Source organism: Peromyscus maniculatus, chromosome 6, assembly GCF_049852395.1.
Source record: "Peromyscus maniculatus bairdii isolate BWxNUB_F1_BW_parent chromosome 6, HU_Pman_BW_mat_3.1, whole genome shotgun sequence".
In the NCBI taxonomy this organism is placed as follows: Eukaryota; Metazoa; Chordata; class Mammalia; order Rodentia; family Cricetidae; genus Peromyscus; species Peromyscus maniculatus.
In genome coordinates, this window is record NC_134857.1 from 8893022 (window position 1) to 8920829 (window position 27808).

General features: G+C 42.1%; 1 protein-coding gene and 1 pseudogene across 4 annotated transcripts in view; both read left to right on the forward strand.

Moving 5' to 3' along the window:
• The window catches only part of LOC102920155 (EGF-like and EMI domain-containing protein 1), a 708148-nt gene that overhangs the window by 4341 nt on the left and 675999 nt on the right, over nucleotides 1-27808 (forward strand). The window lies entirely within an intron of this gene.
• Nucleotides 20800-21260, forward strand: LOC102905630 (small ribosomal subunit protein uS17 pseudogene; annotated as a pseudogene).

Here is a 27808-nt window from a genome sequence, read left to right on the forward strand (position 1 = left end):
TACTTCCTTCAACTGATCACCACCTCCCACTGATGCTATTAAGTTGGGATTTTATCAGGGATTTAGCTATTGACTAGGTCATTGTCCTCAGGTGCCAATCACGTCTCTACATGTTGACTGCTGAGCATTGCGATTTAGATAAACCTTCTGAGATGGTCCTTCATGTACAAACCATAATACAATCTCTTCTTACTACAGACTTGTGCAGAAATGTGGTCCAGACTTCTAGAGCTGACTTGGAAACCTGGAGCCAAAATGGGTGGAATTTAGAATGCAGCTGAAGTTTCGTGGCTGAGGAGCAGTGGGGTCACCTTTGAGTCCTGTCTCTAGAGCCCTGTTTCTGTTTACCATGCTCCCTGGTGGTTCCTCCACCATTTTCAACTCCACTCACTGTGTTCAAACTCTACCCATTCTGATCTTTCTCTGAGATCTAAATATGTTTACTTATGTTTATCAATAGTTGTTCTTTCTGCTCCCCCACCAACTGGACCTAGACATTTGCCTTACAGCTTTGGCAACCCATGCTTTATTGCTAATATTGACATTAGACACATTTGCATGTGGTTTTTGTCCTCTGTTTCAGTGTCCCCAAGTTTAACCCTTTCTTCTTTCATCTCTCATTCCTGTCCATGGCACCCTTGCTTTGATGCTTCTGGGGCTTCCTGGTGTGTTTTCTCTACATCCTCTCTTCTTAATGTGGCTTTTTTGTTTGTACCACTTCCTTTCCATTCACAAATACGGTTCTGTCTTGTCTGTTGATATGTCTTGACACTGTTTCTTTGCCTTACCTTTAGTATCTTAAAGATAGTTTATTGATGCTTCTTTATCCTTCTTTCCTGCCCCCTCCTCTCTCCATCTCTTCTTCCCTCCCTCGCTCCCTCTTTCTCCTTTCTTTCCTCCCTCCCTCTCTTCCTTTCTTTGTGCGTATACATGTGTGCTCATGAGTGTGTAGCCAGAGGATAACTTTGGTTATCTCCTATCATTCAGCACCTTAACTTAAAAAAGAATGAATTCACAAATAACAAACACTACATGAATAGGTTAACATAGCCTCTCAAACATTTGCCCTGTCTCAAACTTTATACATCTCGGTGGACATCCACATCGTTAGAGTGGGCATTCTGAAATCACTCCTTCTTCTGTATTGTAACCACATTTGTTTACATACACACATGTATGTACAGTTGCAGGCTAGGATCTGCATATGCAACAGAACATTATTCTTTTTTCTTTTTTGAAATTGAGTAACCTCACTTAAAGTCACAGTCTCTAAATCTATCACTTTTTAAAAATTTAGTGATTTCCTTTTTCTTAACAGCTGAATAATATTCCATTTAGAACATGTTCCAGATTTTCATTACCTAATTATCTGTTTATGACATCAATATTGGCTGTTTTCTTGCTGTAGTAAATACAAAAACAATAAACATGAATGTGTAAATATATATATGGTAGGTGTGGTGGTCTGAAAGAAAATGGCCCCCAGAGGGAGTGGCACTATTAGGAGGTGTGGCTTTGTTGGAGTGGGAATAGCCTAGTTGGAGGAAGTGTGTCACTGTGGGGGTGGGCTTTGAGATTTCCTATGCTTGGAATTCCACCCAGTGAGTCAGTCGACTTCCTGTTGCCTCTGAGTCAAGATGTAGGACTCTCAGCTCTAGTACATCTGCCTGCAAACTGCCATGATGATAGTGGACTGAACCTCTGAAATTATAAGCAAGCCCCCTCAATTAAATATTTTCATTTATAAGAGTTGCTATGGTCATGGTGTCTCTTTACAGCAATAGAAACCCTAACTAAGATAATAGGGTACAAAGTTCTCTGGGTATGTGCCCAGGAATAGAACAGCTGGGTCACATGGTAATTCTGGTTTTAATTTTTGAGGAAACCCATACTAATTTTTACATGGATGATGTGCTGGATGGTTTTATGTCAACTTGATACAGATGAAGTCATTTGAGAGGGTGAACTTCAATTAGGAAAATGCCTCCATAAAATCCAGCTACAGGCAAGCCTGTAGGATATTTTCTTAATGAATGATTGATGGGGAAGGACCCAACCCATTGTGGATCATGCCATGCCTAGGCTGATGGACCTGAGTTCTATATGAAAGCAGGCTGATCAAGGCATGTGGAGCAAGCCACTAAGCAGTACCCCTCTATGGTCTCTGCATCAGCTCCTGCCTCCATGCTTCTGCTGTGTTTGAGTTCCTGTCCTGACTTCCTTTAGGGATGGACTATGATGGGCAAGTGCCAGTCAAATTAACCCTTTCCTCCTCATGTTGTTCTTGTCATGGTGTTTCATCACAGCAACAGCAGCCCTAACTGAGACAGATGTGTTAATTTTCATTCCTCATAGCAGTGTAGAAAGGTTCCTCTGGTATTTCTAAGTAGGGTTAGTTTGCTTTTCCTTCGTGATTAGGAATGTTGAACACTTTTTAAAATAGCTGTTGGTCACTTATGGTGTCTGCCACCCCCCATTTCAAAATTATGTGTTCTACTCATTAGGCCATTTGTTGATTGGAAGTTTTATTTCCTTGATATCTGCTTTCTGAAAATTTTTTTGTAACGTCTGTTAGTCCTCCCCTGAATGTAGCTAGTAATGATGTTCTCCCATTCTGTGGGCTCTGTGCTCTGACGATGGTGTCCTTTACTGAACAGAAGAATTTTAATTTCATGTTGCCCCATCTGTTGATAACTGGTACTAATTTCTGCACTACTGAAATTCTTTTCAGAAAGTTCTTGCCTACTCCAGAGCCTTCAAGAATATTCCCTATATTTTCATCTAGAAATTTCAGTATTTCAGGTTATAATTAAGGTATTTTATTCATTTTTATTGTTTTTTCTACAAGATGAAAGATATTAACTCAATTTCATTCTTCTGTAGGTGAATATCCAGCTTTGTGTACATCATTTGTAGAATAGGCTATATTTTCTAATGTATGTTTTTGCCCATTTGTCCAAAATTAGGTGGCCATAGTTTGTCTGTTTATTTCCAGGTCCTCTATTTTAGTCCATTGGTCAAGCCTGTCTGGGTTTTTGCTTGTTTGTTTGTTTTTGCTTTTTGTTATTTGAAACAACATCTCTCACTCGGCCTGGAACTCACAGTTGAGGCTATGTTGACTGGTCAGCAAGCCCCAGGGACCCCCCCTCCTCTTTCTTCTTCGAGAGCACCATCAGCTGCTTTCTGTTACTTTTATAGGATGCTGGGAACTGAGCTCACTTTGCCCTGAGCTGCCTTCCCATAACTTGATTTTTTTATAATTTATCAATGAATTTATTGCGGGCTGCTCCCCTCTGCTGTGGATGCTTCTCAGAGCCTTCTTCTTTGAATGCACCCATCCTCACTTTCTGTAGCATATGACATGGCTAGCTCGTTCTCTTTCTGCTTTTCTATGGCTTTTGCCTTTTCCTCTGTATCCCCAGTGTCACCTGCAGGGTCCTTCCTCCCCTGGCCACATCATTTCTCCTGCCTTTCTTCCTGCCAGTTCCCATCTTGCACTCCATTCTGAGGCGTACCCTATCTCTACAGCTGGCTGCAGGCTCTGTGGAACTACAAACTTGCATTTGCACTAGATGCTGATCATCTCCATGGGGTTCAGCTCAGAATGCCACCGGCCATCTACTCATCTCTGCCTCCTACCTTTTTGGGCACTTTGCCTATCTTCTCCTTTAGTATACCTGAAAACTTTCTTTAAAAAGACTTTTCTTCTCATTTATTTTCTTGTTATTTATGAGCCTAAGGTGCCATGGTTGTAGCAAGCCCTTTTCTATGGTAACTTATGAGTAATTTAAGTTTTATATTTCCTCAGTTGCCAAATGCTATAAACAGCAGCACTGAAATATCCTTTGTGCAGCTCTTATTCCTGTTTTTATGTGGAGCCCAGCTGACTGCCTGTCCACACACAGCATTATGGTCAGCTCATGGTCTTTCATATACTTTAACTTTTTATATATAATATGCTATATTATATATAATTTAATTTTAAAGTTAGATTTACTTTAATTGATACATACTGTGTGTATGAGTGTATTGAGGGCCACTGTGGGGTATTTGACACCTCTATACACTGTATGATGCTTAAATTCAGATAAGCCTGTCTATGTCTTTAGTCATTCATTCACCTTAAGTGTGTGTGTGTTTGTGTGTATGCATGCATGTGTGTGTGTGTGTGTGTGCACATGTGTGTGCTAGTGCATGTATCTGCCAGAGGACAACCTTGAGTATCATTCTTCAGTCATTGCCTTCCTTTTTTTCTTTTTTTTTTTTTTTAAAGGCAGTTTTTCTCAATAGCCTGAAATTTGCCAGGTAGGTTAGGCTGGCTAATCAATGAGCCTCCAGGATCCATCTGTCTCCATTTGCCCCTCACTGGGATTGCAAACACAGACCACCATGCCTGGCTCCCCATGAACCCCACTTTTTGTGGGTTCTAGAAAGGCAAGTACTTTATTTACTGAGTTCTTTCCAGACTCATTACCTTTTGTATTTAAAACATTTAAAATCCTTTCTTCTAGCCTTAACTATATACAATACATATTACCGCATTATTATAATCTACACTTGTTGTGACCTACACACCTTGGGTCCCAGCACCCTGGCTAGGGATGTAAGGGGATTTAGAAAAGACACACACAGGCACACATACTGAAGTGGGATCAGGTGGGATGCTGTAACCACTCCACCACAATATGGGAACCTGCTCGTGCTTATTAGGTCCAGCACATGGGGAGGGGCTGGCTAGTCTGGGGAGGAGATCTCTGTAGGCAGCCATCTCAGGCTGGAAACATCCAGGAGGAGAAAGCTGCACTTGGTAGTCTTTGTACACATGGCCAATTGTTCATGAGCACCCCTCCTGGGGCTGCCTGAGGAACTCTTTCCTCCCTCTTGAGCCTGTCCCGTATGGGGAATGGCTTTGTCAATATACCAGGGGCCAATTGGTCCTGGAGTCCTCAAGAGTCTATGCTCATGTTTAAACCCACGTTCCTACAGGAGGTCACTCACTCAGGGCTTCCTTTGGCCCTACACACACTTTCTCTATGAAGCAGTAGAACAAAATGTTTTGCTCCTTCTGTTTGTACTTAGGACTTCTTGTCGACTGTCCACCCTTCTCTGCTGTCCCTCCTCCCGTCAGCTTCTGGTCATCACCACAGTGTGGTAAATGGTAAGGAAACCAACACTTTCATTTCCACACGTGCTGTGAACCAAGTAAAATCTGTGTTTCTGTGCCTGGATCATTTCATTAATGTAATCATCTCCAGTCCCAGCCACTTTGTTACAAATGAAAGGTTTCTGTCTCTTTTCAATAGTGGAATTAGGAATAAATGTGGGTATATAATACATATATGCTTACATATGTGTATATGTGTGTGTGTGTGTGAAATATGTACAATATGTATATTTCACAAAAGTGAGTCTTTAGTAACTGTTTCCTTTCATTAAAAACTGATTATTGTAAAGGTCTTAGGTATTTTTCACATGCCAGGAACAAATCATGTTCTTTATTTATTTTAGTTCTGTTAGTGCCCACAAAAATCATATCAGAAGATGATAGTAGAGTGTATATATTATGATAAGGAAGTTATGTTTTTCTGAAGAAAGTGCATATAAGGATCTGAAGCTCCAGAGAAAGTTCAGATAGTTAACTCAGAAGGAGTTAGGACTGGAATCCAGTCTGGGTCTAAAATTGGGGTTCCTACTTACCCTACTATACACAAGGACTTTTATTCTGGCATTATCCACTTTCATTAACATTTATTAAACACTTGTCTGTTGAAATTTTGTGTTTTAGATTTCTCTTCAGTCCCCTTATGAAAGGTTTGTGATTTTACTCTGCTCATAAGCTAACATGTTAGTCCACCACAGCTTTTAGTTTCCGAGGGAAGACAGATTCCCCGGCAGTCCTCCAGTGCAACAGCACTAAGGGGGTGTCCGCGTCACTCACCCCTCCCCTCAGATCCCTGCCAACAGCCAGGAGCAGCCCAGGAGGAGGCACTGCAGAGCTGAAGCTGAGACGCCTCCAACTTGAGAGCTCCATGGCATTGTCAGGAGCCTGTTCACAGACCTGCTAACCCCTTGCTAACAGGAAATGGTCTTGGTTTTAATTCTTAGGAGGACTCTGCCCCAGCTCCAGCAGGACATGTTCCATCCTTCTGAGGCTGATCATTGTATAAACACTCTTCCAGAAGGTGAGCAAGCTGTCAGTACCATTAGTTAGTTTTTGTTCTTGTTATTTTAGTTGTAGGAATGGAGTACGGCGCTTCAGCTTCATGTAGGTGAGGCAGGTGTGCTCCCTCTGAGCTCCTCCCACCTACATCTCTATGCTGTCTAAGCTTTAGGGGAAGTACTAGAGACCTGGAAAAGCCATCTCTGAGCACTCTTAATGCTTTTCTTCCGTACCCTAGCAGTGCACATTTTACTAAGGTGTAAGGTTAGTTTTCTCCTCCTCCATCGAATCCAGCCCTTTGGTTATGAGCATGTTCATATCAGGACTAGATGAGAATAGATTTAGTGAGCTTACCTCAGAGCTCCTTTCTGGATTCCAGTGTTGGTCTTTCCTTGTTTTGTTTTTGGTTTTTACTTTGATACTGAAATCAAATCACTCACTCGATTCCTTTATATGTGGTGGGTTTTTCTGTTCTTATTAGTTTGTTCAACAAACATTTATTCAGACTCAAGTAAGATTGGACGGACACAAACCAACAATCAAAGACTACTCACATATACTTCCAGCCCAGTGGGAAGAAGAACAAGGGCAGGGCTTTCAATAAGGTTTGCAGGAGCTGATTATCCTTCACGGGCTTCTTGAGTAAAAGTGTTCTGGGTGTAAGGGGCTGATGGTTGTGTTAAATGGACGAGAAGAAGAAATGGAGGCAAGAGCTTCCCTTATGAAAACTGTAAGTTAGTTAACTTTCCTAATAGTACATCTGGGGTGGTAAACTGTATAAGGAGGAGTCTAGGTCAGTGCAGATGGGACCGCTCAGGAAGGCTTTGGACACTGCTATGGAATAGTTGGGAAACAGTGTGCATCCATCCCAAGTAAACATTTATTCTGATATGCTGTCAATCTCAGCTTCTTAGTCCCATGGCTAAGAAGACATAAACTCAAGACAGAAACATAATCTAGTCACATTGGCATCTTGAGGATGAATGGGTTAGAAATGAATCCAGAGTCAGGGAGTCCCATTGGGAGCTTCTGTCCATAGTCTAAAGAGAAGAGGGATGCTAAAACCAGGAACTGTAGCTGGAGATGAAAGGAGCAGACTGGAAGGACTGGCTTCAGGAGGAGTTAATGGGAATGCGAGCTGGGGAGAAAGAGGCTAAGGAAACTGAGAACTCTGGAAACACAAGGAGGGAGAAGCCACATGGGAGAAGAGGCGTGCTAGAGTGTGTATGTGGATCTTGTGTGCCCTGAGGTCCCAGCCATGGGCTCCTGGGGAAGATCCGTGGAAAAGAGTCAGGAGTGTGGTCTGGACTGGAGCCACAGCTTGATGTTGATATGGAGAGACAGGTGAGGAGAAAGCATCAGCAAGAGAGGAAACCCAGACATTCCAACAGAGAGGGCAGGGGGGAACCCTACAGAAGAAGTCAAGAAACTATTGAGAAGGGTGCAGAAGGCCTCAGAGAAGTTTTGTAAAGTAGGAACTTGGAAATTCACAGGCAGTGCCACTCTTGGAAAATCAGACTCAGAACTGCCTGCACAGACCCAGTGAAAGTGCATTGGTCTAGTAGAGAACGTTCCTCCCATGGGCTTCGTTTAAGGTCATGGTGACTAAGAGTGGAAGCTCCTGCAGAGCACCCGCCTGTGCATCTTGCTCGACCAGACATTCACCCTCTGTCTGCCTCCATCAGTCCACTAGTCAGTTCCCTGGTTAGAAGTTTCAGCAAAGAGAGTGTCCTTTTATACTACTCCAGCAGAACTTGTCAGTCCACAGACATGAAGGTGTTCTCCTTGGCTCTGCAGAGATTATAGAGGTAGGTGAGATAGTCTCTAGGACTATCTCACTAAGTATTAGTACAGGATACTTAGATACTATGAGGGAGTTAGGGACTAGCATTACCTATGTTAGAAAGGAACCAAATTCACTAGAGGAAGCTCTGGAACTCATCATCTTGGCATTGGAAGGGGAGATGGGATGGGTTAGATGAACATTCACTGATGTGAGTGGGAAGAACAAGGCAAGGTGTTGGCGGCTGTGGAAGGGAAGTACCTTCTGGGGACCACACACTGCATCGTTACTAGTACCTTTATCTTTGTCTCTACGCACACGCAATTCTATTCCCACCAGCCCATCCCAGGATTCCTAAATGCACTGCATAACTTACGCCCCTGGAACCTTTGCTGTAGATGGACTTCAGGGCCTCCTCCATCTCTTCTGGGATGAGTGCTAATGTCCAGCACAAAAGTTATCCTTTTCAGAAACGTTTCAGGACTTTGAGATGGGATTAATGGTGCATCTGTCTGTCTCAGCAGTGCAAACTGACATCTGTATTTGCTGTAGATGCCTGGAGAGTTCTAGCTTGTTTAAAAAACAACAAAAACCCCTACAACTCTGATAGCCATGTGGTAATGATGAGGACATGCTTGGGATTTTTAAGGACATTTCTAGGCAACTCTGTGAATCACTTCTCTGTGTATAAATTATGTGGCTTGTCAATTTATGATCTGGAAAATGTTTTCTGTCACTCTGCAGTGGATAGTTTTCAGTGGTGTTTAATGTTCCTTCTCATTGATATGGTTAATTAGGAATTGACAGTAATTCTGAGCTTTAGTGCATTTTGCTCTTGAGGGAAGAGGCAGTCCCAGGAGACTTTAACTCTCATTTTTTTTTTTGAATTATTAAGGAAACTGCCTCCACGATTTAGTGTAGTAGAAGTTGATCAGTAAAAATTAACCCATTTGAATACTTTACATCTGGACTCATAGCTGCAAGTCCCATATGCTCTGTCACACTGAATGACGGGTGTAGTTTATGAATAGAAGTACATGTGAGGATCAGATGTACAGCTAGGTGTGTGTAGCTGAGGAGACTATACTGTGCACTTGAAATCTGCTGATGGGGTGGATATTGCATGTTCTCATACACATGCACACAGTGTGACTAGATGAGGTGATGGATGACTGTGGTGATTATTTCACAGTAAATACTTATTTCAAATCATCACACTATATACCATAAATAGATACAGTTTTATTTGTCAACATACCTCAGTTTGGCTGGAAAGAAGTCAATGATAATAAAATAATAGTCAAATTTTTATTATGTATTTATGGAGTTCAAACAAATTTTGGTTAGCCTAGCTATCAAAGTCCAAAAGATAAGAAAACAATTCTCTGCATGAATAAACTGAGGATGTATCACAACATCAAAAATTTATTTTCCAATGCATTTCAGGGCTTACACTGAGAAGCACTTTCTATCTTTTGAACTTTTGAACTCTCTATGTATTGGGATGAGCAAAAATGAACTCAGGCTTCCTTTAAATATGCCACAGCACTAAATGCAAAAGAAAACAAGTAGGCACTCAAGACTCAATGCACACTGGCCAATTATGTGATCGCAGAGTAGCTTTGGGATATTATGCAGTACTGGAATGAATTTTGATATAGGAACCACAGTAGGCAGCAGCCGTAACATCCTACAGATGTAGTCTCTGCATTTCTTATAAAGCAAATTTTGCTTGAATTCAACTGACAGTTAAGAAGTGTGAGCCAGGAAACACCTCTGTCAGCATTCTCCGACTTTCATAAATCTATTTACAGGAGAGGCCCATTAACATTTTAATTGTTCCACTGCTAAACTTGCTCTACTTGCCACCTTTAAAAGGCTCGGGTTCATTAAAATTTAAGGGACCAGAGAGTTTATGTTCTATTCTAATGACCCAGAGGTGATTGCAAAGGTTCTAAATATTTTTCCCTCTGCTTCATTGAACACCTGAGGGATTCTCTCTGGTAGCTAGACATGCTCAAAAGTCGTATGTTGTATTGCTTCTTCCCAGTCTCATCAGGATGCTCTCTCTGCGTCCCTCTTTTCTCTCATCTGAATATTAGGTACTAGTGTCTTTTAAGGTACATTTATTCCATGGTCAAGTCTTCTCTTGCCTGCTCCCCTCTCCTCTCCCCTCCCCTTCCCTACTCTCCCTCCCCTCTCTCCCCTCCCTCCCCGCCCCCTTCAGGTGCACATGCTTGCACAGGCACATAGAGACCATAGGTCAACCTTGAGGACTATTCCTCAGTTACTGTTCACTTTAGTTGTTGTAATAGCCTCTCTGTCTGATCTGTTACTAACTGATTAGGCTAGGCTTGTACCAGGCTTTTTCTTTGGGGCCACCAATCAGCTCCCAAATCATGACACGGAGGCTTAATGGTTTCAAATGCTTGGTCTAACTTAGGCACATTTCTGGCTAGCTCTTTTAACTTGAATGAGCCTGTTTCTCTTTATCTACCCTTTGCCTCGGGATTATTACCTTCCTTACTTCTGCATGTCTTACTTTCACTGCTTCTCATGTCTTCCTGGCTGACATCCACCTGCCTTCCCTGCCTTCTGGACCTGGGCATGTCCCTCCTTCTCTCCTCGTTCTTCTTTCTTTCTTTCTTTCTTTCTTTCTTTCTTTCTTTCTTTCTTTCTTTCTTTCTTTCTTTCTTTCTTTCTTTCTTTCTTTCTCCCCTCTTCTCTTTCTGAGCCTAGATTTCTCCTCCCATTTATTCTCTCTGACTGCCAACCCCCTGTTCCTTTCTCTGCCCAGCTATTGGCCATTCAGCTCTTTATTAGACCAATCAGGTGCCTTAGGCAGGCAAGGTGGAACAAATGCAATACATCCTTACACAATTAAACAAACGCAGCGTAAACAAAAGTAACACATCTTTACACAGTTAAAGTGTTATTCAGCACCATAAACAAATGTTGTAACACATCTTTACATAGGTAAAATAATATTCTACAACCTAGATTGACTGTCCAGGGGCCTGCAGATACTTTGGTCTTTGCCCCTTTAGCATTGTGATTACAAACATGTGCTGCCATGACCTGCTTCTTTTGTGTGTACTGGGGACCAAACTCAGGAACTCATGCTTGAGTGCCAGCCAAATACTTTATAGCCTGAGCCATCACTCCAGCCCCTTCCTCACAGTATTTCTACAGCTAGATTCCAATTTTATCAAGGGTTAACTGTGAACACAAGCTTGTTTGAATTAAAGTCAGTCACAGATAGCTAAAGATACAGATGAATCTATGTTCATCTTCTCTTATGCTTCTCTATCTCTAGTTGTGTTTCCATCAACAAAATATCAGTCATAAGCCTAAATCAACTCTAACTTGTAGGAACACTCTTGTTGCGACTGCTGTGTATGAGCTGTGGGACCATGATATATCCTGTGGGATCTAGCCTCTCATTTGTGTTTTAAATTTCCAATGCGTGTTTCAGGATGTTTTTTGGTAGTAGTTATGAGTTTTGAGGATCAACTAGTCTTAAAATATTCCACTAAAATGATTTGTTAAGTATAATCATTTAGTGTTGATTGTGTAAATGCCGTGTACCCTGTGTGCATTGGACAACACTTTGTTTGACTCCAGTTGACGTGAAGCCTCTATGACAAGAGTTTAAGTACCATTTCTTCTCTAAAGAAAACTGTATTATCTGGGCACAGAGGGAGAACATTATTTGATTTTTGTGGGGAGACTGAGCTGGAAGGGAGTGATGACCATTGTCAGTGGACCCTCAAATCTTCACCCACGTAAACCACGTTAGAAAGCAGTAAGACTGTAGTGTCAATTGCTATTTGTTTGCTATGGTTTTATTGTAATGTTGAAGTTGGCAATATTAAAAATGTAAATGATACAGAAATAGTAATAACTTGGAGTAATGGGTTACTTATATTTTCTATGCACTTATGAGCCTGAAGAATGAAGTTGAGTGCTTGTGTGACTCTTTCTGGAAGAAGTTCTGGTGGGTTTTGCCCACAGATTGTGGTGAATTTCCAGATGTTCTGTTTTGGAATATTTGATGCTGTCTGGAAGGTTGTAGATGTTGGTAATGAAGGCTGATGAGGTTAATTTAAGTTTCTTACATCAAGAGGGGACTTTTACGGCACAGTCATCACTAGATGATTTTGGAATCTGTTTCGGCTCAGGGGACATATACTTTATGTTAGTGTTGACTATTGACATCATTGTATGACAGACGTTGAGACCATTTTCATCCCGCAAAAAGAAAACTCCACTTCAAGGAGTGAAGGCATCCCTAAGCAAATGTGGCTTGTTTACATGGGCATGCCAAGAACCCCAGTGCCTATGGAAACAGCAAAGTCTTCCCTAGGTGAGGCTCAGAGGAATGGCAAAACTCTATTTTCATGTGAGTGTGAATGTTGATAGTGTATGCTAAAGCCATCAACCACAGCTTCCTCCTCTGGGATGACAGCAGCCTGAGACTGCTCCCTTACGGAGACCCCCAGCAAAATCTGCTAAACTTTCCTCCTCATTTAGAAGTATACCATTAATCTGCCTCCTTATTCATCTGTGCATAGGAAACTTACTTCCTTGACTCAGATGCATAAGGTAAACACACTGAGGTTCTGGGTTGCTGCTGAGGATCTTGGTGCATCTCCATCAGAGGGCATGGACTACCCAAACCTAGCTATTCTCTCTCTCTCTCTCTCTCTCTCTCTCTCTCTCTCTGTCTGTCTCTCTGTCTTCTTTGTCTTCGTCATCACTGTCTTAGTCATTGCTATGACAAAATATTATGACCAAGACAACTTAGAAAAGGAAGAAGGTAATTTGTAATTGGGGGCTTGCTCGCAGTTTCAGAGGGTGAGTCTGTGAACATCATGGAGGGGAGCATGACAGCAGACGGGCTGGCATGGCATTGGGGCAGTAGCTGAGAGCTCACTTCTACACTACAGGCAGCAGGCAGAGACTGAGACTTTTAAAAACTCAAAGCCCACCCCTGGTGACACATATCCTTCAACAAGGCCTCCAATCCTTCCCCAGTATTTCTTATAGCCCAGGACTAAGCATTCTAATATGTGAGCCTCTGGGGGCCATCCATTCTTATTCAACCACCACAGTCAGGGTTTTAGAACCAAATCTTGTTGGATACAGCAATCTACACTTTAAATTGTATACTTGGTTTCTCTCTTCTCTCAGTCCCTGACTGCCACCATTCTAGTTTCTATTTTCATGAATTTAGCCACCACAGAAGTGGAATCATACAGGAGTTATCTCTTTCTGACTGGTTATTCTTGTAGCCTTATGTCTAGGGGCTCATCCATGTTGTAGCATATGGTAAGATTGCCTTCCTTTTTTCCAAGCTAGATAAATATTCTTTAGATTAAAACTCCTGCGTTTATTTGCCATATTGTCTCTTTCAACTGAGGGTGGACATTGGGTTCCTTACAACTCCTGGTTATTATGAGCAGTGCTGCTATGAGTGGGGACATGTAAGAATCTCCTCCATGTCCTACTTTGGATTCGCTTACATCTCTCCTGGGTGCATGATCAGAAGTAGGAGCACTGGGTCATACAGCAACTCTACTGTTAAGCTTTAATGAAACCCAAGCTGTTTCTCATTGCACCTCACAAAAATACACAACCTTTTCAATCTCTCTACATCCTTATATTGATCACTAAATGGTTAAATAGTTGAGCATATATACCACGATGTCATGAAATATGTAGTCAGACATTGTTTAGGCAACCATATTGTTGAGGTATCGTGGTTGTAACATTTTTGTCATTTCGATGAGACATAATCTCTCAGCAGACATCCTGGCTCTCTGGCTCTTCTAATCTTTCTGCCCCCTCTTTCTCAATGTTTCCTGAGACACGTGCAGGAATTGGGTTGTGGGGTACCTGTGATGGCCAGGCACCCCACAATCAGTTGATCTCTGCATCTTTGAGCAGTTGCAGTTTTTTGTAATAGTCCCTATCTGCTTCGAAGAGAAGGTGCTTTGATGAAGGCTGATAGCTACATTTCTCCGTGGGCTTAAGAAAATTATTTAGAATGCAGTTAGGAATTATGTTGGTCTAATAAAGTGGCAGTAGTGGATTCTCTTCTTAAGATCCATGACTAGCCTCGGGCAGTTAGTTAGGTTTCCAATACCAGGCATCATTTTTTATCCTACTGAGCTGGTCTTAAGTCCAATTAGAGAGCTCTTGATTTCCACAAAGGTCTGAGTACCACTGTTGCACCTTTAGTGGTATCTGGTCATGCTGCTTATTGTTGTAATTCATAAGCATCACAGCCAGGAAAGAATACTATTGCTTCTCTCTCTTGGCAACTTCCATAGCACCTTCTGGTATTCTTAAAGCTGGCCCACAGGGAGGCTCTCAGGTCAGATCCAGCTCAAATCTTCTGAGTGTTGTATTCAAGGTGCATGAAATCTTCAGAAATAGGGACTTGCCTTCAACCTTTGGGAGTCAACCAAGGGCAACATCAATAGCTTGCCTTGTTTTGGGAGTCTCTTGGACTCTCCTAACCAACAATTCAAAAGGCAGTTTCTCATGCCTGGCCTGGTGTTTGGGTCTTTGTGGCCCTTCAGAGGAGCTTTATCACCCCAAATAGTATAACTTTATAAAAATATTTATGTTATATATGTGAGTATGTGTACAATAGATTATATATAATAGATTAAATATTAAATGATATATGTATATGTGAACATACACTCACATGTAGTAATGTAATTTTAAGTAAATATAAAATAAAAAATCCTTAAGGATTTTTCAAATAATTTTAGTGTTATTTGTCCATCCTCTGTCCCTTTCCTTCTGTACTGACCTTCCTGTTCCACCTGCAATTAAAGCCCCTCTACCCATTTTTCTCATTTTCCCCTCACATCATCTGTATCCTGCTGTTCCCTTCTCTAGGCCCCCTCCCAATGGTCCTTTTTTACTGTCCTGGTTTTGTGGTTATTCCAGGTAATATATTCAGATCTGAAGATTCAGAATCAGGAACTACAGAGGAGTGAGTACATGCAGTGTTTGTCTTTCTGGGTCTGGGTTGCCTGACTTAATATAATATTTTCTAGCTCTAGCTCTTTTCCTGCAAGCACTGTGATTTCATTTTTATTTATAACTAAATAATATTCCATTGTGTACATGTACCACAGTTTCATTATCCATTCAATCTTTCAAGGATGCTAGGTTGTTTCCATCCCTAGCTATTGTGAATTAAGGGGACAATATTATTAAATGTAGATGGTAGCTTTGTTTACTTGATAGTATATGTTCAAAATAAAAGTAGTTTCAGCATCCTTTACCAATAATACCAACATTCTAAAAGCTATAAACACTATTAGCTACTTTTGTTGCTGCTGTTTTTATTGGTCACTATGTAGGTTAATACGACATAGTAGGAGTCTGATTATAGATTTTATTACATTTGTTAGGAAAATCTTTAAGCTTACTGAAAAAATAAGTTTTTGGTTTGAGAAAGGCTCTCTAAACAATTGTGTGCATATTATATACCATATTTTTTTGGGGGATCCAAAAAAAATTAAACTTTGGACAGTTTGCCCCCTGCTAGTGTTAGATAATTTTTACCATAAATTGTGAGTATAATATTTAAAGAACATACTGCTTTTCAAACAGTAACTTAGAATTTTTAAAAACTTTGCTTATTTGGGGAGAATTTGTTGATGCAATGTGAAGTTGCTTTAAGCTACTCTCTACATTTGTTTACTTAAAATTTGAATATTTGTTGCTATAAAGCAAAAGGGATTCAGTTCCATGTGTTCTAAAGAAAATGAAAGAGCTTAATCATTAATGTTTTCTTACAACATTCCAATATTTTATAACCTATCCTGTCAAAAAGTAATTGGATTTTATCATTTAGTACAATTCCCATCATGATCAGAAAGTAGAGATTTGTAGGTTCATTCAGAGTCAGTGCTATTTTGATTCTATTGAATCCATTGATTCTGGTCAGAAGAACCAGAGTTGGTTGACATCTGTCGGATCTCCATGCCAGGCATCCAAGAATGAACTTTACATATTATTTGATCCATTTCTTTAGCACAGCAGTCATCACATTTGTAACGTACCTCTGGTTAGTGATTAGCTATTATCTAGGATGAGAGCAGAAGGCCCCTAATTCCATGGTTTTACAATTTACAAAATTTTTAATCTAACATTATTTACAGTGCATTGAGGATAACCTTTGTGCCCACTTTGGTTTCTCTGTATGTGCCTGATTCCAGACAACTTGTTGCTTTTCTGAAGGATGAAGTGGTCTGGTTAGGACCAGCCAACTGTACCCGATCACCAGGTTCACTGTTAACAGAAGTGGACACTGAAGTCTTCCTAGTTGTCTGCCTCAGGGACTTTCCAATCTGATCTTTTCATAAGTTTTATTCTATTTGTCTTGGGGTATCCATATTTTGACATTAACAAGGTGTCAGATCTTTAATTCAGAATGTGTTAGTGGTAGATCTACAGATGTTCAGGTTCTGGTAAACTCGTAGGTCAAGAAAAGTCACCCACAGTGCCTAATTCTCTGAAGTATTTGGCTTTCATATTAAATATGCTCATGAATACTTCCATGTGTGTGCAGTCCTCGTTATTAATGGATTTGCTTCTTGCTGTGGTTACTTTAACTATCTTAAAGCTTTGCAACTTCATCTAGTGCCACAGGTGGGACATATTTATGCTCTGGCATGACTTCTGTGTAAATGGTCCTGTTCTGAGGGAGACACAGGTGACATCCTTTGTGGGACCTGTATTCCCTATGGGTACAGACACCTCAAGAGATCTGAGAGCCCCAGATGTAGACTCCCCCTACCAAAGCATCTTACAGACTAGCCAAGAATGGAGCTTGAAAAAAGAGGTGGCTATTCTCATTGACTGCTTAGGGAGGACTGTGAGTCAGGCTTCCCCTTCCCTGAGTAATGAAGGACAGAAGAGCTTTTGACCTACAGACAAATTAAATGCCACCTGTCAGAAAATTGAGTCTTTGTGATTGTGTGAGAGGGAAAACACATTTGAGAGGAAGCAGCTAGGAATGGGAAGTCTGAATTAAAATGAATTATTCCCGGAAGGGAAGATAAATGCCTACTCTGATGGAACCTGAGGCTTGCAATGCCTCCAGTATGCTGAGGTGCCACTGCTGACTGTTTTGTCGAGAGTTCATTTGCCTAGGAAATAAACTTGCTTTCTCATGAATACTATTTTTAAGATTTCTGTGTGTTATAAGGGAAAAAAAATAAGTTGGAAGCATCCCAAGTGTCCAAGAACGAGCAAGCAGTTGGGTGAAATGATGGCATATCCTTACACTAGAACATTTATGCAACCATTAAAAACGATGTTTACAAAGAATTTTAATGATCAATAAAATGCTTATATTATAATAAGTCAAAAAGAGGCAGGATACAAATGCCTATAACAACATGATTTTATGTATAAATGTATAAATATAAAGACAATAAGCAGGAATAGAATGAAATATATCAAACTATTTTAGTAGTCTTTATCTCTTGGTGGTAAATTGTGGGTACATTTTGTGCTCTCAGCTACTGTTCACAGTTTTAGACAATTTTTTTTGTAATGAACATCTATTACTTTTTACTTAGGAAAAAAAATTCTATATACCTCTGAGATGATCTTCCAACCTTTAATCTATTATTGACAATAGTCATTTGAAGAAAACAGTAACAATGCTTTGAGCCACCAGGGTCCCCAAAATTTATGGGGCAAAATAATTTTTTGTATCGTTATATTGTCTCTTCTACGACAGCATATGGAGGGAATTTTATAGCTCCTCTGTACTTGAGTAAACATTTGTCATTGTGTGTGCTCTCTGGGTGCTGCTGCTGTGTCTTCCAGTGAAAGTCAAACCAAAGACAGAGCAGTTCTCCATACATAGGAGTCGAAGTGTCCAACAGCAGCAGGAGCGGGCCCTTCGCCCTGGATTCCAGTCTTGCTGCCATGTTTCATGTTGATGACGCATGCAGCCATGAAAAAGTGAGCCACAGCTGGCTTCTCAGACAGACTTGCTAGGCAAATTCCATTAGAGCCTGCTTCTCACCCTTTTTGTTTTCTTCCTCGTTCCCTTCATCTTTCCTTCTCTCTCTTTATTCTTCTTCTCTTCCCCTCCATGCTCCTACAAGTCCCTACCCACCCACCTATAACTGTAATTAATAAGGCAATTCTGTGTAATTTATCTGGTAAGCAAGAGAGGTTTATTTCTGGGGTAACGTACAGCCAGTAGGGGTTGGTTACAGGATCCGGGAGAGATGAGGTACCATCCAGCTTTCAGGACCATGAGGTATCCTGAAGGGCCCAGCATGTAGCACCTCGAAGCTCTCGAATCTTAAGGGGCTCCCTCTCAGCCATGCCTCAGGGGCAGGTCATAGGCAGATGTGGTTGTTACCTGCTGTCACTCTAGGGCCAGTGTTTCAAGGTCAAAGCTGGAACAGCTACCCACTGCACCCACCCATGCCCATCCAGAAATTATACATATATTTAGGTGTAGCAGGCTTTCTTTTGGGCCACCAACCAGCTCCTAAATCATGACACAGAGACTTATTATTAATAATGAATGCTCAGCCTTACCTTATGCTTGTCCCACTAGCTCTTAGAACTTAATTTAACCTGTTTCTCTTCATCTGCATTTTGCCTCATTGCTTTTTACCTTTCTTTCATTCTATATGTCCTATTCCATGTCTGGCTGGCTGGTGGCTGCCTGGCTGACCCAGAGCACCTCCCTCTCTTTCTCCTTTGTTCTCCTCATTCTCCCTAACCTAGATTCCTCTTGCTACTTATTCTCTCTGCCCACCAGCCCCACCTATCCCTCTCCTGCCTAGCTATTGGCCATTCAGCTTTACATTAGACCAATCAGGTGCCTTAGGCAGGCAAGGTGAAACACACATCACATCTTTACATAATTAAACAAATGCAGCATAAACAAATGTAACACATCTTTGCATAGTTAAAGTAATATTCCACAACAGTTAGGGTTTCTATTGCTAGGAAGAGATACCATGACCACAGCAACTCTTATAAAGGACATTTAATTGGGGTGGCTTGCTTGTAATTCAGAGGTTTATTCCATTATCATCATGGTGGGAAGCAAGGCAGCATGGGGCAGACAAGGTGCTAGAGAAGCAGCTCAGAATTCTTACATCCTGACTCACAGGCAACAGGAAACGGTTTGTCTCACTGGATGTGGCTTGAACATATATGAGACCTCAAAGCCCACCTCCACAGTGACACACTTCCTCCAACAGGGCCATACCAACTCCAACAAAGTCGCATCTCCTAATAGTGCCACTCCCTTTTGGGGGCATTTTTTTTCAAACCACTGTGTGTGTGTGTGTGTGTGTGTGTGTGTGTGTGTGTGTGTGTATTCAAAATTATTGTCTCAAAAATTTGTTGGGTTAGATGTGTAATAAACTACTAAATGCTTTAAATAGTTTATTGCCACTTTTTTTTAATTTCAAAGATTACCTGGACTTCAACAACATGGTTTCCTAAGCAAGACCTGAACAAGGAAAATACCAATAGACAGGCTAACACAGAAGGGGGAAATCCCATGTGCTCTAATCCCAGACAAAGAACAACAGGCAACTAAGGAAGGCCTTTAGAAAGAGAAATGCTCTAATCTCTGAAGTGCTTATCTAATTCCAAGTAGTCAGTCTTGAAATTATATATGTGTATATATATATATATATATATATATATGTATTTGTGTGTGTATATGTGTGTGTGTACATACTTATACACACACACACACACACACACACACACACACACACACACATATATATATATATATATATATATATATATATATATATATACAGGTAGCATTATGTTGACTGAGCAGGTTGTAGTTGTGTATTTAGGTATATATCCTAAATACACACACACACACACACACACACACACACACACACACACACACAGAGGCAGGATTAAATGTTTACAAAGAATTTTACTGCCCTTCAAAATTCTTATATTTATTGTATTTAATTATAACAACAAATAAGGAGGTTATTGATTTGAGAGAGAACAAGGGGGTATGATGGGAGAGGCTAGAGTGAGCACATGGAAGTGGGAAAACAATGTAATTATATTTAACTAGAAAGGGATTAATCTGCCTTGGGTTTTCAGGGGGACTCTCTTCTCCCCTTCTCTATTCCCTTCCTCTCCCCACTCCTTCCCTTCTCCATGTCCTCCTGTTTTCCAGGCAATGTCTCAGGTCTCAAGTCATCTTGAGGATGACTTTGAACTTCCAACCCTCCTCCTGCTTCCTCCCGCATGTGGAGAACTCTGACAGTAGAACGCTCCAGATGCCTGAGCTGAAAGTATTTGCTCATTTGCTGTGTCTGGGATGACTAGGACAAGCAATGTGGAGTTGACTCGGCAGATTTCTCATGCCAACATAGAACAGCTAATATAATCCCTCCTTAAAAATTATATTTTTTTTTTTTTTTGGTTTTTCGAGACAGGGTTTCTCTGTGTAGCTTTGCGCCTTTCCTGGAGCTCACTTGGTAGCCCAGGCTGGCCTCGAACTCACAGAGATCCGCCTGGCTCTGCCTCCCGAGTGCTGGGATTAAAGGCGTGCGCCACCACCGCCCGGCTTAAAAATTATATTTTTACTATGTGACTTGAACATTTTTTATAGAAAGATTAGAAAATACATGACAAAAAGATGGAAAAACAAAAATTCTTTAATCTTGCTACATTTTAACATTACATTTTTGACATTTTAGAAGAACTTCAAAACATAAATATTTATATTAAAAGAAAAGGGGGAGTCAATAAGGACACCCGGGAGTGAGCCCACCTCCCTTTTTCTCAGGTTGCCGGGAAGATGGCGGACATTCAGACAGAACATGTTTACCAAAAGCAGCCCACAATCTTTCAAAACAAGAAGTGTGTTCTGCCTGGAGAAACCGGCAAGGAAAAACTCCCTCGGTACACAAAAACATCGGTCTAGGCTTCAAGATGCCCAAGGAGGCCATCGAGGGCACCTACATAGACAAGAAATGCCCCTTCACAGGTAATGTCTCCATCTGAGGTCGGATCCTGTCTGGTGTCGTGACCAAGATGAAGATGCAGAGGACCATTGTCATCCGCAGGGACTACCTCCATTACATCTGGAAGTACAATCGCTTTGAGAAGCGCCACAAGAACATGTCTGTGCACCTGTCCCCCTGTTTCAGGGATGTACAGATCGGTGACATCATCACTGTGGGAGAGTGCAGGCCCCTCAATGTGCTCAAGGTCACCAAGGCTGCTGGCACCAAGAAGCAGTTCCAGAATTTCTAAGGAGACTCAGGACAACTCCCTAGAACAAATAAAGTGGTTTTCTAGCTCAAAAAAGAAAAGAAAAGGACATCCTGTTTTACTTTTAAAAATACTTTCACTTAGTATTCATGAGCATATTTTAAAATATTTTGGGGGATTTGATAAATTTGTTTTATTTTTGTTTTATGAAAGTGTTCAGTACACTTGAGAATTATTTTCTTCTAGTATGAAAAACCATACTTTATAAATGAGGCTATTCATGTGAATCAGATCATTTCCTAATGATGCTCCCTCAATGAACCATTTCTGTATTTAGTTGTTCCTGTGCCAGAGGGCTCACATTATTTTCCTCTACTTAGATCAAGCACTTAAAAGACACCAGTCCCCTCCCCATCAAAAAGAAAGGTTAGTATTGAGAGTAACAGCTTAAAGGTTGTATAAAAGGAAAATTGTGTACATTTTCAGGCTGAAGCTGATATGGTTTAAAACCGTCTTCCACTTGAAATGTAGTTAGCAGTGTGGCTCTCAACTTGCTTCATTCAGGAAGAAGCATGAGACCAAATCTAAAAGTTGTGTTTTCATTGACTACATTAATTTATTTATATCGGTGTAAACATATGCACATGTGTGGGCTGCATGTACACAGATGCTAGAAGAGAGCATCAGGTGGCTTCTTTCTGTCTTTTCTCTTATCTGAGTTGGGTGTTGTTGTTGTTGTTGTTGGTGGTGGTAGCAGCAGTGTTGGTGATGGTGGTGGTAGTAGTGGTGATGGTGGTGTTGGTGTTGGTGGTAGTGTTACAGGGATCTTCACAGTGTGCCAAAGAAGAAAGGGGGTGGCTGGGGAAATGGAGTGATGCTCTGTTTTAGATAGAGAGGCTGCATGCACAGAAGTAGGTGTGCTTGAGAATATATGTGGGAGAGTAAGCCATATTACAGCAGCTAACACAAAAACTTGGCATGTGCTGCATGGAGGAATTGAGATTTTTGACCCATGGGGAACAGGAGGCATTGGAAGCACCTAAGTGGAGCTGTACAGAGCATCACTATTGCTTGTAGAAACCACTTTGGGCAGTTGTGTGCAGAGACTCCAAGTTTTGAGAAGAAACTATCAGGAACTTGCTGACTGTTGGGTATGGAAGGCAAGGGAATGGACAAAGAAAAGGATGCCACCACTCCAAGCAGAGTGACTGTGTCCACACTGGTTTCCTCTGCATGGGAAGAAGACCTCAAGAACGATAATTAGAGAGGCTTTTTAAAAAGACAGTGTGCTTGTTTTGGAAGTGCTCAGCAGGTAGTTGGACACTTCAGCTGAGAGGAAGTGGCGCATACAAGAGATTTGGGGGTAATCTGGAAACAGGAAAGTGGAGGAAGGGAGCTTGGTCCCCTGGTTCTATGTGTGCATTTTATGTCCAACCTGTGGCCCATGCTGTATGCTACCAGAGATAGCTATGAATGCAGCCCAGCGCAAAAATTACACATGTACTTAAAACATGATGTTTTTTTTTTAACTCTATTTTTTGTTTTTGCCACGAACCTTATAGCTGATGACAGGCTACAATGTTAAAAACCTTGTAGAAGACAATGGCATGCTATGTCAAAAGTTAGAACCAGCTGGCAGAGGGGCCAGCATCAGATGGCAATGGCCCTTCTAACAACAGGATTTACTTCTTTAGTTAAAAAAAATATTTTACTACTTTGTGTGCATGGGTGTCTTGTTTGTATGCATGTCTGGGCACCATATGCATGCAGTGGCCTTGGAAGCCAGAAAAGATAGTCATATCCCCTTGGACTGGAGTTACAGACAGTTGTAAGTGGCCATGTGTGTGCTGGGGATAGAACCTGAGTCTCTCAGAAGAGCAGCCAGTGCTTTTAACTGAGCTATCACTCCAGCCTCCAATGAGTGTATGTCATGTGCTCAACAGCTTCCTTTCTGTACCATAGAGTTAACATAAGTTCTGTCATGGGGTAGTTACAAGTCAATTGACTTAATACCTTGTGAATATGCACAGAAAGGTTAGGGGGTAGTAATGTTCAATAGCTTGAGCTTTATAGTCCTGTAAAGATTAGAAATGGAAATAAGGGGGAGAAATGAAGGAGGGAAGGAGAGGGGCAAGGGAAGGAAGAGGAGAAAAGAAGAGATGCAGACAAGAAACAGCAAATCTGGATGAAGCCAGGCCTTGTACTTGTCTCTTTTGTTGTGGGACTTTGGTGGGATGGGACTATGTGAGTGTATTCAACATTTGCAAACAAGAAAGGTGATCAGAGGGGAGACTTGGGAGTGAATGTGACTGCTGTGAAGGTAAGGGAGCATGACTCATTTTAATGAAGTGAGGGAGTCAGCACAGGAGAAGAGAACCATGTGCCGAGCTCAAGGAACCCTACACTTACCCATCCGAAAATCCTGTGTGCAGCTAATCCTGGACACGAGCTAAGTCAATCCAGGAATCTTCAGACAGAGTCTGTGCATGGAGATGGTTCAGAACTCTTTTTTCCTTAGGGTCTGTCCTCCTAGAAAATAAGGCTGGGAAAGAGTTCTGTCTTCTCAAAGCTGACATCCAACATACTTGTTGTGATACAGACGTGGCAGGGTGAGTGGGCGAGTGACATAACATGCTGTTGACCTGGAGCATATGACGTCCTGTCCGTAGCTACTACTATAGGCAAGACCACACTTCAAACACCTTCTCAAATAAGCAGATGCTTGCCTGGTCATGCCAACTGACTCACTGCATATGTATCTTTTTGCTACCACTTTTCATATGAATATTATTTCTCTGGAAGGCTGAACAGTGTATTGGGAAGATTATATACCAGAGACTGTTTTTGTTTCATTCATTCAAAAATGGGCTTTGGTGCCATATTAAGTACATGCGTGCCTTGAGTGGGAATGGCAATGGCACAGGGCTGTTATGGTATCTGCCTAGAAGTTGCCTTCCAGGAGATGTGTGGTGAATGAACAGCCGAGCACTTGTGAGGAGAAGACAGGTCCATAGCGCTGTCCATCAGGCTCAGAGCGTCTCGCTGAAGCAAAGGGCATTGCAAAGCAGGGTGCTGGCAAGGTGGCCTAGGGTTGAGTGTGTGTGTGTGTGTGTGTGTGTGTGTGTGTGTGTGTGTGTGTAGCAGGGGATAGGGGATGAGAGTTTTCTAAGTAGAGAAAATGGTGTCGGCAGAGTTCCTGGTTGTTTTGGGGACCTGAAAAAGGTAGGCCGAAGCCTGAGAGCTGAGTGACACAGGGAACAGCATCTCTCCTCTTGGTCTCCTTTTCCTTTGGCCACAGTAGGCCAAGAGAATTCCCCTGGGCTGCTGTGCTGAAGGGAAAGCAGGATTCCACTGGCCGCCAGGAGAGCAAAGGAAAAAACTAGAGACAAGTTCCTCGGGGAGAGAGAGAGAGAGCTGGGCTGGGTCATGAATGCAGCAAGGAGTGCGCTTGAGGCCTCTCTCTGCGACACAAGACATTTCAGGCTGCATGGTTCCCTGGAAGTTTCCAGAAGTCTCATCAGAGCAGCAGCAGCATGTGAAGAGACAGTGAAGAAAGGCGTGTTTTGGAGAAGTCTCCCTTGGTGCTGACAGACCCAGTCTTGTGCAGGCACAGTGCAGGCCACCATCACCACTGTGAGGTCAGGACAGCCAAGACTGTGTCAAGCCCCAAAAGATAGCATTTGCAGCCCTCTCTCTGTCTTCTTGTCTTACATTTCTTTCTGCTCCTTCTTCTGAAATGTTCCCTGAGCCTTAGAGTGGGGAGAATAAATGTCCCCCAAAAGACCAAGAACTCTGCCATCAGCAGCCAGTCATGGTCTGGAAGGGGCTCATGGAGGTCATGGTCCAGAAGGGGCACATGGGGGTCATGGTCCGGAAGGGGCTCATAGAGCCCTGCCCAGCTGAGCTATTTGCTGGCAGCTGACAGATGCTAGATGAGGGACAACCACTGTCTTCAGTTATGTGCCAAGTGGTGCCCACCGGGCTCCAGTAGGTAGTTCTGAACCCATGGCCGCACAGATGACCCTGGTTAAAGTCACCAAGTAAAAAAAAAAAAAAGGCCTGAGTGTCGGGCGGGACCCTGGGGGCGGCAAGTCTGAGGGAGATCAGAAAGGACTGAGCAAAGTATGCACAATCAGAAATTGTTATCAAAGAATCCATTTAATCAATATAAAAAGAAGAAAACGTCACTTTGATTTTACTATGCCTTCCCTTTGAAAAGTGTTGCTCTCAGTGTGGCTAATTGGGTCAATTCCGGGCTTAACAAGAGAGAACTCCAATGTGTCATCTGTGGTTGGCAGAGCACATGTGCTAAATTGTAGGTGTTGCTCTCAGTTATTTATTTTTTTGGCAATTTTAGAACTAATTCAATTTATTTCATTTTTACGACTAGTGTGTGAATATTGATATTTTTGAACTAGTACTATGGGGTGACATTCATGTCCCTTAGTAGATCAGAGAAGCCTGGATCCACCCTGAAAATGTAATTTTTTTAAGCCATTATCTGAAGTAGGTGTGTGGAACTTTGGTTCTATTGACGTGCCTTTGAATTTTGAAAGAAATGAAAGCTTCCTCCATGACATCTCTCTGTTAGAAAACAAGATTGCTCCAAAGAGCACAGCCTGCATCTGGAGGAATTCACTCCTGACCCAACCGAGCACACAGGTGGGCAGGATCAATAGGCAATCTCTGGCACCATGGGATGCCAGCCTCCATGGCCCCACCCACCAGGCTTCTGCTCTGCTTGGAATCCAAGATTCCCCTAGCAACTGCACAGTGAGCATCCTTACCATCAGTGCTGTCAAAAAAAAATAATAATAAAAAAAGGGAGGATCTATGAAGCAATACCAACTTAGGCACATTTTGTTTGCGGTAATGGTCAGAGAATAATGCACCCAGCCTGAAACACTTTCTGCATGATTTCTATGGCACTGACTTAAGGCTGCTGTCAAATTTTGAGAATGAGTGTATCTCACATGCTTGTTCACAACAATACCTGTGTATGCATGGTGTGTCTGTGAGTGTATGAGAACAAGGGACAGAATTTTGTCATCTGTTATGTTTGTTCAGGTGAACCATTGGATGTAATATAAAATTGCAGTCATTTAAGTCAGATTTATTGGGTCCCTGCTCTTGTGTATTCTTATAGCACATAGTAACTGTGATGCCAGAGGTGCTTACAGCACACAGTAACTAAAATGTCAGGTACTTGTAGTAGACAGTAATTACAATGAAAGGTATCTGTAGACAGCCATAGTCAGTAACTACAATGTTACATACTTACAAGAAATAGTAACTTGAAATGTCCACTATTTACAGCACATAATGACTAAAATGCCAGGTACAGTATAGAATAACTACAAGGCAGGAAATTAAAGCAAACAGTGACTACAGTACCAGGTGCCAATAGCACATAATAACCAGTAACTACGACACAAGTTATTTACACAACATAGTAACTACGATGCTAGATACTTAGAATGCACAGTAAATGGTAGTTCTGAAAGCACAAAGTAAATACAATGCCAGGTACTCACATACCACAGTGACAAATGCCACTACTTCCAGCACATGGTAATAACTGCATCACGTGCTCACAGCAACTGAAGTTATAATGCCAGGCATACAGTAACTAGGATAGTGGGTACTCACGGCACACAGTCACTAGGAGAGCGGGTACTCAGGGCACACAGTAACTAGGAGAGCGGGTACTCAGGGCACACAGTAACTAGGAGAGCGGGTACTCAGGGCACACAGTCACTAGGAGAGCAGGTACTCAGGGCACACAGTCACTAGGAGAGCGGGTACTCAGGGCACACAGTCACTAGGATAGTAGGTACTCAGGCCACACAGTCACTAGGAGAGCGGGTACTCACGGCACACAGTCACTAGGATAGCGGGTACTCACGGCACACAGTCACTAGGAGAGCAGGTACTCACGGCACACAGTCACTAGGAGAGCGGGTACTCACGGCACACAGTCACTAGGAGAGCGGGTACTCACGGCACACAGTAACTAGGACAGCAGGTACTCAGGCCACACAGTCACTAGGAGAGCGGGTACTCACGGCACACAGTCACTAGGATAGCGGGTACTCACGGCACACAGTCACTAGGAGAGCGGGTACTCACGGCACACAGTCACTAGGAGAGCGGGTACTCAGGGCACACAGTCACTAGAAGAGCAGGTACTCAGGGCACACAGTCACTAGGATAGCGGTACTCACGGCACACAGTCACTAGGAGAGCAGGTACTCAGGGCACACAGTCACTAGGATAGCGGGTACTCACGGCACACAGTCACTAGGAGAGCAGGTACTCAGGGCACACAGTCACTAGGAGAGCGGGTACTCATGGCACACAGTAACTAGGATAGCGGGTACTCATGGCACACAGTAACTAGGATAGCGGGTACTCACGGCACACAGTCACTACTAGGTCATGTAGACACAACACACAGTAACTACAGTGTCAGCTACTTAATCACATGGTAACTGCAATGCCAAGACCTTACAGATCATTGTAACTATAGGGCCTCATACTCTCAACCCAAGGTGACTACACTTTCAGGAAAGCTTCCAGTTCCCCAGCAG